The following is a 17,404-nucleotide window of genomic DNA, read 5'->3' as shown; positions in this document are numbered from 1 at the left end:
ATCTCTTTACCTAATGAGTTTGCAAGATTGTTTCTTTCAGGATTATTGACAATAGCACCCATTTTTGTTTCTTCTCAGGAACTCTTTACTATTTGTACCTAATTGTTTGTTTCCTACTCTGTCTCTCTCGGCAATGGACTTTGAGCTCTCCAAGGTTAAACACTATTTTATCGTGAGCCCTATTAGTACCCCCACTGCCCAGCACCAACCTAAACCTGACCAGAGGAAGCACCAAGTAAACGTGTTGAATGACCAAAGCCTTATTTAATTAGTTGACTGATTAATTAACACCTGGTTGAAGCTCTAGCTTGGTTGAGGGTCTTCAAAACAAGACTGCCGCCTGACCTGTGGTGGCGCAGTGGATAAAGTGTCAACCTGGAAACGCTGAGGGTGCCGGTTCAAAACCCTGGGCTTGCCTGGTCAAGGCACATATGGGAGTTGATGCTTTCTGCTCCTCCCCCCTTCTCTCTCTCTCTCTCTCTCTCTCTTTCTCTCTCTCTCTCTCTCTCTCTCCCCCCTCTATAATGAATAAATAAAATCTTAAAAAAATTAAAAAAAAACAAGACTGCCAATTTAGCAACTACACTACTGGTCTTACAATAGATTTTGCTTCAGACAAACTCTTGCAAACAGAATACTGAAGCTCACACCCTCTATTAGGAGACTTTCGGGAGCCTGTAATCCTGGGAGAGCAGGCAGGAGCCGGTGAGAGGAACTGGCAATGGGAAAATACTTTATCATCTCATTCAAAGACGACATTCTAAACCAGACACACCTATACTCAGATGTTCTCGTGAGACACTTGAGTTGAAGTCAAAATATGTATTTGTTTTTAAGTATAAGTCTGGGACTAGAAACACCCCTCTTCACTTAAGAGTAAAAACTCTCACTTGGAGCGCTTTCTCCCTCTTCGACTCCTCCCTCCTCCCTTCCCTCCTTTCTCTCCTCCCCTCCCCCTTAATCCCTGCCCCTCAGACTCCTCAGATGTCCTCATACTGTATTTCAGATCATTTTATTATTTCCCACATGTATGTTTTTGTTTGTCAGAATATACGTTTTAATTTTTGTTCAGGAGAGAAATCATAAATATATGCATGTATGTGAATAGGCTGTACACATAGTTATAAAGATGTGTGCTGTCACCACAGTATGATGTTTATTTACTCTTGCAGGGTAACAGCGACATGAAAAAAAATCAAAGCAGTAGATAATTTTTAAACTTATTCATATATGACTCTAGGACACTAACATTTTAAACACCAGAGATTTCCCTTCTATTCTTAATTCTATTTAGCTTCAGCTATTAAGATTAATTTATGTTTCAAAGGCAAACACTAACTGATCATATGGGATAATATATGTAAAAGTACTCTGTAATTAAAAGCCTAAAGTAAATGTAAGTTATTACCATAATAATTACGATTTTTCTTTCCAATGTATGTGTATATATCTAAGTCTGTATATTATTACATAATGTATGTCACATAACACAATAGTTTCCAAATACTTGTTCATAAACCAGTACCAGTCAGTGACAAAATTTTCACTGGCCAGAGGCAAAATGACAAAAATCATGACAATGAATTAAGGTGTTTCTTTTTCTTTAAATAACGTAAAATATATTTTAGTTAAAAGACCGCTTTTGCTCTGAAATTAAATTCTTACTGATTTTTTGTTGGTTTGTTCAAAGGTCCATTGTTCTATGAAATTACTGTGATAACAAATGGTAATTTTTAAAGCCCTTACTTGCAAAAAATAAATAGGAAAATTTTCTTCTGAAACTTAATTAACCCACAGAATCTAAAAGTCTAAAAGAAAGCTGATCCAGGCAACAAAAACACCATCATTTCTACAGTCTGTTTGAGGGAGAAAAGGAAGACTTCACTTTACCTACAGCTTTACTTCCTCCAGGCGTCCCAATCACTGTCCCAATCACCGTCCCAGCTGGAACACCCTCCAGGACCCAGCCTCTGGGCGGAGCCTGCCCCCGCCCCGCCCCCAGCACGCCTGCGCCTATTTTGGCATGCGCATCTTCCCCCCACGTTTCCCGGCAGCCCCAATGGAGACGCACCACTTTAGAAGAAACCACCAATTTTTAACTAGTCCAAGGTCCAGGGGGGTAAGGGAGGCACTGAATCCAATTTATTATAGGCAAAGGACTTCAAAGTCTCCATCTGATGGCTCAAACATCCATAACAGAATTGGTATTTCTTCTCGGATTCAAGGCATGGCCAAGTCACACAGGCTCACTTCCAGGGTCCAGTTTTCATCTTGGAGGCTGCAGCGCAGGATGGCTCTCCACCCTTTGATCTGGTTGGAACTGGAGTGTTACAAATATGCTTGTATTAAGCTATCTCCAGCCCGCCCCAGGCCATCAGTCTGGAATGCAAGACTGAGAGCTTAAGACTGTGAGGTTCCCAAGTCTTATTTATGTTTTTTTTTTTTTTTTTTTTCCTGGCAGGCTGGCCAGAGCTCCTTCAATGGAGGGCAGCAGCGTGATGCCCGTGGGCAACAGTAATGCACAACAGCACTGTAGGGCAGGACTGGGAGCTTTTTTTTTTTCTTTAAAGATTTTATTTATTGATTTTACAGAGTGGGGGGAGCAAGATGTATCAATTCATAGTTGCTTCACTTTAGTTGTTCATTGATTGCTTGTCATATGTGCCTTGACCAGGCAGGCCTAGGGTTTCGAACCAGCGACCTCAGCATCCCAGGTCAATGCTTTATCCACTGCGCCACCACAGGCCACTGGGGAGTTTTGTCTCTATCCTCAGGGCCAGGAATCAGGTAAAGGACAAGGGATCTACCAGCAAGCACCAGAACCCTACATTATACTGTCATTACGCCACCCACAGGCATTTACCAAGCGCCCCAGAGCTCCGAGCACCGCGCTCTAAGGACACAGAGGAGGCACCACCATCTTTGGCCATCGAAGCTCCCATGTGCTGCTGCCCACATTTGGGCTAATGAATCATTCCTAGGATGCCATTCCTTCTATTCTGAAGGCTCATGCTCCTAGACTTGATGGTCTAGGCCTTCGTTTTCAAAATCAGAAAGTATTAAAAAAAAACCCAACTTGTTACAGCTGGAAGATACTCTCTGTGAAAGAATGGGCAGCCCACCGTAAACACTTTCAGCAGCACAGGAGGTATTTCTCTATTCCCTAAGCAATTTACTCAAAACTTCCCACCCCCTCTCTCAGAGGTTAAAGGTGTCTGCTGAGCCACACTGTCTGCGGGGGCCAGAGAGAAGCCCACAGTCTGTGCACTGCCCAGGGACAACACTGAACACAGAGAGAGAGGGAGGCGTCTTGACCAGCAAAGCAGAGGCCGAGCTGGACCTGTGTGACCTGTCACCCAGAGACTTTACATGGTGGATGACCAGAGATGGTGAGACAGCTTGCTTATCTCTCCCCAGCTTGTAACACACCAGCCATAATCCGATAAATCAAAAAACACAAACAAGATCCCCAAATCCCTGTCGGCAGCTTCCTGCCCACACGGTGACGGTGCCACAGAGACCACGGTGTCTTTGACTCCTACCAACAGAAAAGGTACGGCTCTTACTGTCATGCTTACTGGACATCTGTCATCCAAAGCACAATGCCATCTCTGTAGGGAAGACAGAGAGAGAGCACAGTATGTGGGCGGAGGCTCCGAACGAGAGCCTCCCAGACGTGCAGGAGAGAAACGGTCTTCCACTTCTCGTTGGAGCAATGGTGGGACGTGCCCACGGACGTTGCTGGCTGGCCTTAAAAGAAAGCAACTCTTTCAGGGAGGAGCGACCTTTAACATCCTATCAGCCTTTGAAGTTGTGCACAATGACATCCTTTGGTCCCTTGCCCAGGGCAGAGGGTTAGGCGTTAAGACTCCATTTACTTACCAAGATTTTTGGAGCTATTTTCACTGCAGTACAAGGCAAAGGAGCCCATTTTTAAAAACAGCCAAGTGACAGGACGGCCAGGTAGGGGGAAACCGTGCTTCACCTAGCACGGGTACTCCACCACGCTAGGGGGATCGAGAGCTGCAGGTCTAACTTTCTGGGCTTCAGCTTCGATAGTCTCAGGCTTCTGCACTGCTCAGATGAGTTTTGTGAGACTCACGTCAAAGTCACAAGGCAGAACGAGGTTCTGATGCTTGTACCTTCCTACCAACCTCACTATATCTCACCTTACCTCCCTCAAACAAGGGCACCCCAGCTCCCCTTAATGTCACCTCTCAAGTGGGAATCCAAATGTGAATATATTGGGGAACCTGTGCCCACTTGTGCCTGCACATGGTACTCTAGGTGGAGAGAGAGCCCCTTCCGGTGGGTGTCTGGGCTGGGGCTCATCCCTTCTGGCGGATCCTGTCTGTCTGGCAGAACACTCCATCCCGGCACAGTGTGTGCCCGGGCGGCGCAGTGCCGAGCAGAGTTCAGCCAGGACTCTCGACACGCTTGTGAAACAAAGGCCCGGGTGCCCCCACTGCCAACCTCTTATTTCCTTCCTGCCAGATACCTGCCTGTCCTGGGTGCACTCTACTTCTAGGGCCTCACCCGTGATTCGGTTTTGGACGGCAGAACCCCATGCTGCCAGAGCGGTTTAGTTTATTTGTTTTTGTTTTAATCTCATGCCATGGCAAAAGTTCTTGTGCAAGACCTCGAAGAGCTCAGAGCCCAGAGATTCCGGGAACCTAGTCAGAGTGACCTAAGAAACAGCAGGACTATGATACACCGTCCTTTTCACGATTGGGTGATCTCTGCAAAATTAATTACGGGATTGGAGCCCAAGGCTCAACGGGAAACAGCAGGAAACCTGTTCCCTTGAGATCGACCTTTCTTCTTCAAAGGGCTCTGAGTTGCTTCTATCATGCCTGAGGTTAGGATAGGCCTTGGGCCGATCATCGTAAAGACTATCTGAAAAATCACTCAGGATCGTCTGCTCGTTGTTTTGTGGAGGATATCACTATTTGTTTGCTTAAGTGAGGCTGCAGGGATGGCTGGAAAATATTAGCTCAGCTCAGGTCCCTGGCCGCAAATAGAAGCTGGAGGTCCGCATATGCGTCCCAATCACAGGTCTCACCTCTGACTTCCAGGTGTGAATAATGGATAAACAAGCTGAACCCCCTTCAACAAGCAAGCAACTTTAGTTCACAACAGAAGAGTAAGCATGACCCTTAGTTGAAGTTAGCCTTTGGCTCCAAATGGTCTATGTACACAAGGAAACAGGCTCTCCATGAGGCCTGGAGGGTGTCTCCACCTGGGCTGGGGGTCACTCTCCTGACGCAAAGTGACAGCGAGTCAACACAAACACCCCGCTCGGCACCCGTTCAGGGCGGGCCTCTTCATTTGAAAAATCCCATCTGACGTGGGGGAGGGGGGCCTCCAACAGGCCTTGGTCACAAAAAAAGGCCATGCATCTCCCCGTAATTACACAAAGGGGACAGTGTGGTGAAGAACTACGCAGTAGTGCGTGTGTTAAGGTGACAAGCCTAATTAAGGAGCAGTCTGCGTAAACAATATGAAAGTCTACAAAGAGTAAAGGACTCAGGAGGCATGGTCCCCAAATATACAACTTGTAACTTCTCACAAGGCAGGAGGGCAGTCACTGGTCAACATGTTCAATACCCACTCAGGATCCACGGCTCCCGAACCACCAATCCCTGCGGAGGTCAGTTCTCCGGGCGGCAGACCCCACGGGTCCTCTCCAGCTCACTCCGTGGCTCACTTGGAGGTCAGGGAAAATGAGTCTCGAGGTTGGGTTTGATGCTCACAGTTTTTCAAGGGTTACTCAGACCTCAGAAATAAAGAGGGGAGGATCAAGAGGAAAGCACAGCCTTGCCCATTTGGCTCATTCGAATGGTGAAAATAAAATCACTTTTTGTAGGTCTAAGGCAGGGGTCTCAAACTCGCAGCCCACAGACTAGAGTCTGCACAAAATTGTTCAGCGGGCCGCAAGTTTGAGACCCCTGGTCTAAGGGGTCGACTTAGTTTTCCAAACAGTTTAAGAAAAATATTCCAACTTTTTCTCTAGCAAAGAAAAAAGGCGTATGAAAGCCAAGCCTGATAAAGAGCAGGAGGAAACAAAACGAACACCCAACCCTGAGTAATTCCCCTGAAGTGACTTTCTTCCTTTCCTTTCATTTTATTTTAGCAAGAGGAAACTGGGAGAGTTGGAGATCTGTCCATATTTTTTTGTTGTTGTTCACTTTTGTTTCCTTTTGTTTTGCTTCAACTTTTTTTTTTTTAAAAATGGGCAATTTCTGCATATGGTACAAAATTCAAAAGGATATGCAGTGAAAAGTAAGTCATCTTATCACCCTGTCACCCAATTCCACTCAGGAGCAGGGGGAGGGAAAAAAAAGCAAATGAAAAAAAGAAAAAAAAAAAACAACAAAAGGAAGAAAATAAAACTAAAACAATTATCTAAATCTGACATATCCTTTCAGATAGAATCTATGCCAATACTAGCATTTCTTTCCTTTGTGAAAAAAACAAAGCCATGGTTTTCAAAAACTGTTCTGACCTTTGAATTTTCCTCAATGTATCATTGAGATCTTCCTCTATTGGTAAGTATAGAGCTGCCTTACTTTGTACAAATGCAAACCCATCTGTAAAAGAAATTTTCAGGAACTGGAATTGCCTGCCCAAAGATACATGCATTTCCTACTTCAATTATTGTTACCAATGTGCTTTTCCTAGAAACTGTATCCATTTATACTCCCCTCAGCAAGAACTCTGCTTCTCCTCACCTTGGCTGATACAGGGTATTATAAATTATTTTGAACTTCACCAGTTGGACAGGTAAAAATAATCTCTTAAGGTTTTAGTTTATATTTCTCTGATTAGCACTGAGAATATGTATCCTTTCACATGGTGAAGAGCACGTATTTCCTTCTCGGTCAACTGCAACTTCATATCCTTGGTGACTTTCTACCGATTCCTTTTCTTTATTAAAAGCAATCTTTCTAACAAATAATACCCAAACTGGCCTTTTGTATGGTGCGTTACAGTTCTTTAAGCCCTTTCACATATTATTCAGCTTAATAATTACAACAAGCTAGTCGGGAGGCATAGAAATACTATTCCTATTTGATAGCTCCAGGTTCAGGTGGGTGGCAGATTTGACCAAAGGGCTCACTAAAGTTTGTGGTCAGGACTAGAATTCCTGCAGTTCACCTTCCTTTCTAATGGTGTGTGTGTGTGTGTGTGTGTGTGTGTGTGTGTGTTTATCAGAATGCCTCTTAGTTGGTAGGAAAGATTAGAAAGGAAATAATCCTCTTTTTCTTTTCCTCTTCTATTTTTTCTTTTTATGAGAGAGAGGAAGGGAGGGGGGGAAGAAAGAGAGACAGAAGCCTCAGCTCGTTTTTCCACTTAGTTGTGCACCCACTGATTGTTTCTCACATGTGCCCTGACGGGGCTCAAGCCAGCGGGCCCAGAATGGAACCGGCCACCTCAGCGCTCCTGGAGAAGGCTCTAGCCACTGCGCCACTGCTGGGTTCTTTTTCTTCCTGATGAGAAATCTGCACTTTCTATTTACCTGGCCAATTTTCCGGCATAGCAAGCAAATAAGAAATGCTAAAACTTTATTTGTTCTCATTCTGTTCTTCAGGCCAAAGCCTAGACAAACCCTATGTACATCATCAGTGTATCAACCCGCTGTCGGCGGCCTGAGCGGACAGAGTCCTGGGTGGAGGAGAGTTACAGGATTGACACACAGCCTCTCTAGGAAGTCCGGGACCCCAGCACAGGCCTCCCCATACTGAACAACACGAGGCAAAGAATGAATGTATCGACTCCCCTGAGAGGGCTGAAGGAAGAGTGTCCCGGGGAGCAGAGGACAGGAAGGTCACAAACCCCATGGGCCCATCATTCTGGGATTGACAAGGAGCGCTAACTGGGTTTAATCTCAGGTATTGACTCCCAAGTATTTCCGGGCCTGTCCCTGGGAATCTGGTCTCTGGTTTGTGGAAAAGGGGCTTTGGGATAGAAAAGGGACGGGAAGGATCTAAAACAGCAAAAAGAACCATCTTCTGCCCACCCTGGTGGTGGGGGTGGTGGGGGTGGGGGTGGCGGGATGGGGCAGGGGACCCAGAGCTGTGAACAGGGAGGCAGAAACAAGAGGCTGCCACGCAGAGCCACCTCTGAGGGCCGCAGGCGGCCACCAGGCCCCGCAGGCACGAGAAGGCGGGGCCGGCACGGCAGGCTCGGGCCAGCTAAGCCGTGGTCTGGAGCTCCGCTACTAAACTGCACTAGGTCTGACTTAACTCCAAACCCTGTGATCGTCACCCAGACTCTTCACTGTCCTCAAGGCCCACTTGACCGGAATACTTGATGAGCGTTATTTCGTAAATCTGACCTTCAGCAACAGGTGCCGACTTCTCTCTTTAATGTAGTTACTACATGAATGTGTCCGTTTCTTTCCAGAGTCGTTCTTTCCATAGAAATAGAGGAAAAACTCTCCTCCCATTACCTGTTTTAACTGAAGAGATAATATTCACCCAATTGAAAAATCCTGGGAGAGTAAGCACGTTGGGTCATCTGGAAATTCCATTACAGTCGGACGGCACTCCCGTCCCGTGAACAGGGTGGGTGACGCACGCAATGCAGCAAAGCAGCTGAAAGGGAGTCTCACCGGCTCTCGGTGACACCACTGCCGGCTTCGTGTCGCCGGCCCGAGAGCTAGCCCAGCCCCCGCGCTGCGGCCCGACTGCCCGGTTAGCTGGAGTCAGGGCCGCCGGCACGGCTTCCACAGACCCACTCACGGGGCTGGGACAGGGGCTGAAGGCAAAGCTTCCACTGCAGCACATGAAATGTGGGCTCATGTTATACAGGCGATACAGACGACAGCCAAATCAGATTGCCAAAACACAAAATTAAAGTTAAAAGTTGCTTTAAAATGGGCACAGCAGAGGCCCCTCAGCCTTCCCTGCAAGAAGGCTGGCCCAGGATCCAGGATGAATCTTGAGCTGAGGCGGTGTTTAGGGAACTCGATCCCAGAATCCTTGTTGCCTCGTCCCACCTTGACCTTAACCCTTGGTTGTTTTCATTGCTTCCGCGACTGGTCCCCAGGTCGCTACCCTATCTCGAGCCCAAATCTCCTCCTGTCTTGTCCTGGTTGAGAGCCCAGGAACGAGGGCCTGTGCTCAGCCTGACCCTGTTCACGCAATAGAGCCTGTCTCAACACGAGCCCAACAAATGTCCCCACGCACCACCTGTCAGCTCTGAGCTTTGCTCTGCTGCTTTCCCGGTTCCGTGTGGCGGCATTCTGTTTCCTGGATTCATACAACGTTTTCCCTGCACTAACCACTTGTTCTTTTGCTGCCCTGCCTTTGTATTCGGTGGAGACACTTCATGCAGGTTTTAACCATGGATGGATGGATGGATGGATGGATGGATGGGTGGATGGAGAGAGAGAGAGAGACAGATATTGTCTGGAGAAGTAGAAGCAAGTCTCCAATATCTGCAATACAAAAATTGTGCATTTTTAAGCGTATAAGCTCACCCCAGAGCTGACAGGTGGTGCGTGGGGACATTTGTTGGGCTCGTGTTGAGACAGGCTCTATTGCGTGAACAGGGTCAGGCTGAGCTCAGGCCCTCGTTCCTGGGCTCTCAACCAGGACAAGACAGGAGGAGATTTGGGCTCGAGATAGGGTAGCGACCTGGGGACCAGTCGCGGAAGCAATGAAAACAACCAAGGGTTAAGGTCAAGGTGGGACGAGGCAACAAGGATTCTGGGATCGAGTTCCCTAAACACCGCCTCAGCTCAAGATTCATCCTGGATCCTGGGCCAGCCTTCTCGCAGGGAAGGCTGAGGGGCCTCGGCTGTGCAGGAGAGATGCCCATGCATAGTGCCCACGGGCCTGGCGGACCCAGCCAGGGCAGGGGCACGGGAGGAAGCGGGCAGGTGGCACCGCCACCCTGGCCACAGCAGACCCTGGAAAGCCAGCTACGAAGCCCGGGCAGCGACTGGGAAGATGGGCCGCGGCTCGCCTTTCGTTCCCTGGCTGAGACTCAGCGGGGTCTTGCACAACCTATTGACATTTGAGCGGGCTCAGGCCTCTCCGAACACGTACCTCCTTCTATTCATCACCCCGGATTCTCACTCCCTTCTCCGGAAGGCACCGTGCTACCGAAAGTAGTAAGGAAAGGGTGATATAAAAGTCATAGGACTCTTTTCTTTCTTAAAAACACAATGCAGCAGAACTTCTCCTCTTCACACCGAGGGGAGGGTGTCAAGACAGGAAAAGTTATTCTCTTCAGCCCCGGGACCCGGCAGCCACAGCGGAGGGCAGAGGCAGTGCAGGTAGCCCAGAAACACACTTTGGAGAAGAAAGGGGTCTTCCAAAAACAGTGAAGGTCCGCCAGGCTAGTCTTCCTTGCACAAACCAAACGGGCTTAGACAGGAGCTGGCCAGGCTGTGGTCCTGCCCAGCCTCTGGATCACAGGGGGCGCGATGAGGAAAGAACACAGGGGCCTCACGCAGCCTGTCCTGACTGGATGCATGGATGGGGAACCATACCCTGTCCCCAAGTGACCTGTACAGCTCAATCCTGGTACAGAAGCTCTGGACAAGAGAACCCTAGCCCTGGAATACAGTGGCTGGATGGACAGCAGTGTATCCTGTCACTAATTTTAGAAGGGACTCCAGAGACAGTTTACAAGTCCAAGTCTCATGACTTTATAACGACCGGTCGTTACGAACCAAAGAAGTGCATGACCCAGCAAATACTATCTGCTTTCCAGTGATTTACTTTTTTTGGTATCTCTAAGGATGTTTCAAAAAATAATAATAATAAAATCAGCTGTACCATTTATACGCACTGTGTGGCAGCTACCGGGAAAAGTGCTTTACACACCCTATTGGCTCTGAGTGACAAACTAACTTGCTTAAGAACACAGAGCCGGCCTTGGCCAGTTGGCTCAGCAGTAGAGCGTTGGCCCGGCATATGGAAGTCCTGTGTTCGATTCCCGGTCAGGACACACAGGGGAAACGTTCATCTGCTTCTCCACCCTTCCCCCTCTCTTTTCTCTCTATCTCTCTCTTCCCCTCCACAGCCAAGGCTCCATTGGAGCAAAGCTGGCCTGGGGGGCTGAGGACAGCTCCATGGCCTCTGCCTCAGGTGCTAGAATGGCTCCCGCTACAATGGAGCAACGCACCAGATGGGCAGGGCATCGCCCCCTGGTGGGCATGCTGGGTGGATCCCGGTCAGGCACATGCGGGAGTCTGTCTGCCTCCCCACTTCTAACTTCGGAAAAATACAAATAAATAAAATAAAATAAAATAAAAAATAACACAGCCAATCATAGACAATCTGACATAGGAAACCAGGTCTCCCCATCTTGACTCTGCACTGTGGCCTCCAGATAGGTGCTCTAGATTATGCAAAACATGGAACACACCTAGGCCACTTAAAAGGATGCTGGCAGTAAACAACAGGTAAAGAAGTCCAGGTGCTTCCCAGCTGAAATCAGCCCCAAGTACTAACTCTGGAATACAGGAGGTATCATCTCACCTGAGAACAGGGCGACTGTAGAATGGGCCCCTGGGCTTGAGCATCACACTAAGGGCATCACACTAGTATATGGAAAGAAAAGAAACACACTCACGTCAGCCCCCAAAGGGATTTCTACCTTTCTATTTACACAGGAAATAGGGATGGGTAGACTTGGACTTGGTGAGGAAAGGGTATTGGTGTGATTTACCAAGGCGGGGAGCCAGGAAGACTCTGGAGAGGAAGGAAGGGAAGATGCCATGGCTGGTGGCTTCCCTGATGAGGGTGTAAGGCTTCGGTGGCCTTGAGTAGCCTTGATGGTCTGGGGACACATTCAAACGCAATGCCTAGTTTCACAGGCATCAAGGAAACGTGGCAGCAAAGGAGGGGGTAACCCAAAAATATTTGAAGGAGAGCTGTCTGTGTGACTGTGAACAGTGGCATTTGTGAGAAAGGCTCTGGTTAGGTTAGTGTGATCCAGTTACAAGGCTCAGAAGGCAGAAACATGTGTGTGTATGTGTGTGGGGGGGTACAGGGGTGTGGGTTTGGCTGTGATTATTATATTAATTTACCATCGCATCAAAACAACATCTTTGGCTCCTCTGGGCTCCCCTGGGGCCCTCTCTGTAGTAGCATCTACTTCTCTTCCTCGACCTGTATCTATGAGGTAGGATTTGAACAATTTCTCCTCCAAACTCCTACAGGAAAACAGCCCCTAGATAAACATCACTAATTCTGCTGTCACACCATCAATTCCTGGTAAAAGCACCCAAATCATATGTCCTAAAAAGAGTCAGTTGCCAACAGATTTTGAGCATTCAGGCCTCTAAGGGGATCACACTAGTAAATGGAAAGAAAAGGAATACCTCACGTCAGCCCCCAAAGGGATTTCTATCTTTCTATTTACACAAAAAGTAGGGATGAGTGGACTTGGACTTGGTGAGGCAAGGGTATTGGTGCGATTAACCCAAGGCAGGGGGTTAGGGAGGGGATTTCAAAGGAATTTGAAATTTGTACCAAGATCTAAAAGCATGTAATTTACCAACTTTCGTTCATGGGTGAGCAGATCAGGCTGCGTATTTTTAGGCAACATATTAAAATTGTACTTCCGGGTACTCATCAGCACACCAGCAGTGTTTCCTGTTTCTTCTCATGCCCCCACGATCATTTAACCAGCTGCCACACGCACACAAAACAGAAATTTCCTGCCCCACCATTTAGTAAAGTGAATCTGCTCTCTCCCACACCTTCAAAGGGTTACTACGAGCACATTACACAAACCCTGATGCTGTCAAAACGCCGCTCAATTAAACTAATAGAGGATGCTCCATTTCAAAACATGCCCATGTTACATCCTGATGAGGAGATATCAAAAGAAAATGAATTGGGACCACGTCTGAATGATGACATCTGTACCGCCACAGCGATTTACCTATCAAACTAATTTAGGTTTAGAGCCAAAATCAACACCGCTGTCACAGAGGTGATTTCTAGTCATTTGAAAACTTCCAGCCTACAGAGTGCTCAGTGGGAATTCTCAGGTCTTGGGAAAAGGAGGTAGGGAGAGAGTGTAAGGACTGCCCACAGAAACAAGATGGAGCTCTCGCCTGAGCCGGCACGTGTTCACCAAGCAACCAGATAAGGCTCCGTCCTAAGCATGGAGGAAACCCCACAGTCTCTGTCCTAAAGGGGCATGCTATCCCACCTGCACAGATGCAATGGGGGGGGGGGAGGAGGATAGCAGTTAATTATTATTGAAATGACTAATCTATAAGCCAGGTACCATCCTCCGTGCTTTACTAAATTAATCTTCACTAGGTACGATGATTACTAGGTCCATTTTACAAGTGAGCAAATGGAGGCACATTAAGTAAGGAATACTTCTCACAGATGAGTTTCAAATAATCCTCATGTTCTACCTCATTCGATTCTCACAGGACCTTCGTGAGGCTGACAGTGTCAGATGTGTCCCCAAGTCACACAGCGGTATGGCGGAACCACTAGCAGAAGGCCAGGCTTGTGACTGCCTCTGGGAGGAGAGAGCCCGGAAAGGCAGTCCTGGGGGCTTCGCGGGAGGCGACGACAAGGAACCCGCCGGGACCTCACTCGGGAGACGATCACTTCCTGCGTGGGCAGCACCCACGAAGGACGGGTGATGGATGCAGGCTCTCGATGGCAGGTCATATCCCAAGGGGCAGAAAGGGGAAGGGGACACATTTCTGATGGGAAGAGGAGCCAGAGCAAGGTAAGGAGGTGGTCAGGTGCAAGGTATATTTGGAGATCAGGAAGGGAGTCCGTAAGGTTTGAGGGAGGCCCGGTGGGGCAAGTGCAGGAGAGATAGATCAATGGCAGGAAACAGGGAGCCACTATGGATCGTGCGCAGTGTGACAGGTCACGAGGAAAGGAGTATGGCCCAGCTTCCCAGAAGGTGACTTTAGAGTGAGCAACAGTGAAAAATTAATAGTCAAGGAGAAAGGATAACTGTGGTTGCTGAATAAACTGAATAAATGCTATAAATTATTATTATTTTTTAGATTTTATTTATTCATTTTTAGACAGGAGAAAGAGAGAGAGAGAGAGAGAGAGAGAGAGAGAGAGAAGGGAGGAGAAGCAGGAAGCATCAACTCCAATATGTGCCTTGACCAGGCAAGCCCAGGGTTTCGAACCGGAGACCTCAGTATTCCAATTTTATGCTTTATCCACTGCGCCACCACAGGTCAGGCAATACTATAATTAGTATAGATTCTAAATTATAAAGAAATACAGAACAAACAAACAAAAAATTAAGTAGAACCAAACTGAAGGGCTTTACTACAGACTGAAAAAGAACCACAGAATTTCTAAAAAAAAAATGTCTCCCACTCAAATCTTGTCTCTGAATGGTTTCTAACTTTATCCCCTTTTTTATGGCTAATCCTCGGGTTGCCTCACATGCTCTCGCTCCTTGCTAAAAAGTGAAAGCTACACATCATCATCGTTAATAATAAATGGAAAGGACTCAGGTTCCTGCACTCGACAGGAAAAGCATAAAGACAGAACACGCTCTGAAGGGACAGCTGAAGGTGACAATGAGTCATTGCAGTGAACCGTCTCCCAAGCCCGCCACGAAAACCCTCCCCCAACCTCACCTGTTAACACGCAGAACTGTGTCCCCTCAGAAGGGAGGTTGGTACCCCTGAAACGAATACAAAATAATGCTGAATGAAAACTGTCATTAAAAAGAAATACACTCTAGATTTCACTTTAAAAATTTAAGTAGAACTCATAAAACTCAACAACAAACAAACAATCCAATAAAAAATGGGAAGAGGACATGAACAGACACTTCTCCCAGGAAGAAATACAAATGGCCAACAGATATATGAAAAGATGCTCAGCTTCATTAGTTATTAGAGAAATGCAAATCAAAACTACAATGAGATACCACCTCACCCCTGTTAGATTAGCTATAATCAACAAGACGGGTAATAACAAATGTTGGAGAGGCTGTGGAGAAAAAGGAACCCTCATACACTGTTGGTGGGAATGTAAAGTAGTACAACCACTATGGAGGAAAGTATGGTGGTTCCTCAAAAAACTGCAAATAGAACTACCTTATGACCCAGCAATCCCTCTACTGGGAATATACCCCAAAACCTCAGAATCATTGATACGTAAAGACACATGTAGCCCCATGTTCATAGCAGCACTGTTCACTGCCAAGACATGGAAACAACCAAAAAGCCCTTCAATAGAAGATTGGATAAAGAAGATGTGGCACATATACACTATGGAATACTACTCAGCCATAAGAAATGATGACATTAGATCATTTATAGCAAAATGGTGGGATCTTGATAACATTATACGGAGTGAAATAAGTAAATCAGAAAAAAACAAGAACTACATGATTCCATACATTGGTGGAACATAAAAACAAGACTAAGAGACATGGACAAGAGTGTGGTGGTTACCAGGGGTGGGGGGAGGGAGGACGCAGGAGGGAGGGAGGGAGAGATTTAGGGGGAGGGGGAGGGGCACAGAGAAAACTAGATAGAGGGTGACGGAGGACAATCTGACTCTGGGAGAGGGGTATGCAACATAATTTAATGACAAGATAACCTAGACATGTTTTCTTTGAATATATGTACACTGAATTATTAATGTCATCCCATTAACATTAATAAAAATTTATTAAAAAAAATTTTAAGTAAAAAGTAAAGCTTCTGGCCCTGGCCGGTTGGCTCAGCGGTAGAGCGTCGGCCTGGCGTGCGGGGGACCCAGATACGATTCCGGCCAGGGCACACAGGAGAAGCGCCCATTTGCTTCTCCCCTCCTCCCCCCCTCCTTCCTCTCTGTCTCTCTCTTCCCCTCCCGCAGCCAAGGCTCCATTGGAGCAAAGATGGCCCGGGCGCTGGGGATGGCTCCTTGGCCGCTGCCCCAGGCGCTAGAGTGGCTCTGGTCGCGGCAGAACAACGCCCCCTGGTGGGCGTGCCGGGTGGATCCCAGTCGGGCGCATGCGGGAGTCTGTCTGTCTCTCCCCGTTTCCAGCTTCAGAAAAATACAAAAAAAAAAAAAAGTAAAGCTTCTGGAGGGGAAGGTATGTTGAAGCCCTAAACTCCTGGCACTCAGAAGGTGACCTTATGGGATCTCGCAGATGCAATTACTTCAGGCGAAGTTATCCTGGAGCAAGGTGGGCCTTCGATCCAATACAGCGGGCGTCCTCGGAAGGAAAGAGGCGACACGGATGGAAACCCGGGCAGAGGGAGCACCGCGCGAGGCCGGAGCGGAGACTGGGCGGCGCCCCAGAGCCCAGCAAAGGCGAGGACCGCCGGCGGGCGGCAGGGCCGAAGGGAAGGCAGAGAACAGTCTCCCACGGGGCAGACAGTCGGCACGGCCCTGCCCACACCGGGATCCTGGACTCCTAACCTCCAGGACAAGCGAGAGAACAGACGTCTGCCGCTTTAGCGCCCCTCCCCCCCCCCCAGCTTGCCGTGAGCACTCGGCTAGGCAGCCCCAGAGCGCCACTGTCATAGCTCCGGCTCAGCACCGCCAGGCAGGACAGAAGAGGGGGGCAGGCTCCTCTAAAGCTGGGGGGCCTTGAGCGCCAGGCTCCATTCTGCAAACCCTCCCAAGGTAACACCCCCGGACCCAGGGGCCAGAGTCGGTGAAATGAAAGCATCTGGGCCGGACGGGCCCTAAGTCTTCTCTCTTAGGTTCGAAACGATGACTCTCCTCACATCATCGTCAAGAAAGCAGATGTGCTCTCACCGCTACGGAAGGTGGGACTGCCACGGGGCTGAGAAAAAGGGAAACACTCCCACGTTCAAGAAACCTTCCCGGAGCCCAAGTCCAGGAGAAAGGGCCACGGAGAGGTCATTAGCGGCGGCCGCCGCTTTCGCCATATGCCACACGACCATTCTATCTTCACGGCCAACCTGGCCCGCGGCCCGCGTGCCATCGCCTTCACACCAAGAGACGCCAGGAGCTGCCAGACGCGGAGCATTAACACCCGGGATGCGAGGAGGGTCGCGGCAACCCACACTTCATTTCCCAAACCTGCTCGTGTCAAGGTCGTTGCTCCCCAGAAACACGCAACCGACTGCGGGGAGAAGAAGAAGGAAGAAAAAGGAGAAGAAAAGAAAGAACGGCTGGTATTGAGCCTGTCTCTCAACTCACACCCCGGCGATGCCAGGTACTTTTCATCTCACAGAATCCCTGACTGGTGGGCTCTGTGGAACGGCTAGAAACCAGCGATTAGTAAAACAAACCTCACTAGTAAAGACCAACAAAAATTCCTGTAAAAACCACACACACACACACACACACACACACACACTTTCTATTCTATTTTACCTTTTATTTCAAGAGTAAATTGCAGCTGTCAAATCACACCCTTTCATTACTGTCACAGACTCTTTTAAGAACGGCTAATCAGAAAAGCCGACAGA

General features: G+C 48.1%; 1 protein-coding gene across 2 annotated transcripts in view; it reads right to left on the bottom strand.

Moving 5' to 3' along the window:
- Positions 1-17,404, bottom strand: part of FOXN3 (forkhead box N3) — a 404,457-nt gene that overhangs the window by 348,431 nt on the left and 38,622 nt on the right. Inside the window, exon 1 of one of the 2 annotated variants that reach the window (XM_066276098.1) lies at positions 14,603-14,621. The exons of the other annotated variant lie outside the window; for it this stretch is intronic. The gene's annotated coding sequence lies outside the window, so the exon portion shown is untranslated. Of the gene's footprint in view, positions 1-14,602; positions 14,622-17,404 lie in introns of those variants that run through there. 2 annotated transcript variants of the gene reach the window in all.

The sequence above is a fragment of the Saccopteryx bilineata genome, chromosome 4 (genome assembly GCF_036850765.1).
Source record: "Saccopteryx bilineata isolate mSacBil1 chromosome 4, mSacBil1_pri_phased_curated, whole genome shotgun sequence".
Taxonomy (NCBI): domain Eukaryota; kingdom Metazoa; phylum Chordata; class Mammalia; order Chiroptera; family Emballonuridae; genus Saccopteryx; species Saccopteryx bilineata.
The sequence above is the reverse complement of the archived record's forward strand: the minus strand, read 5'-3'. Positions and strand labels throughout refer to the sequence as shown.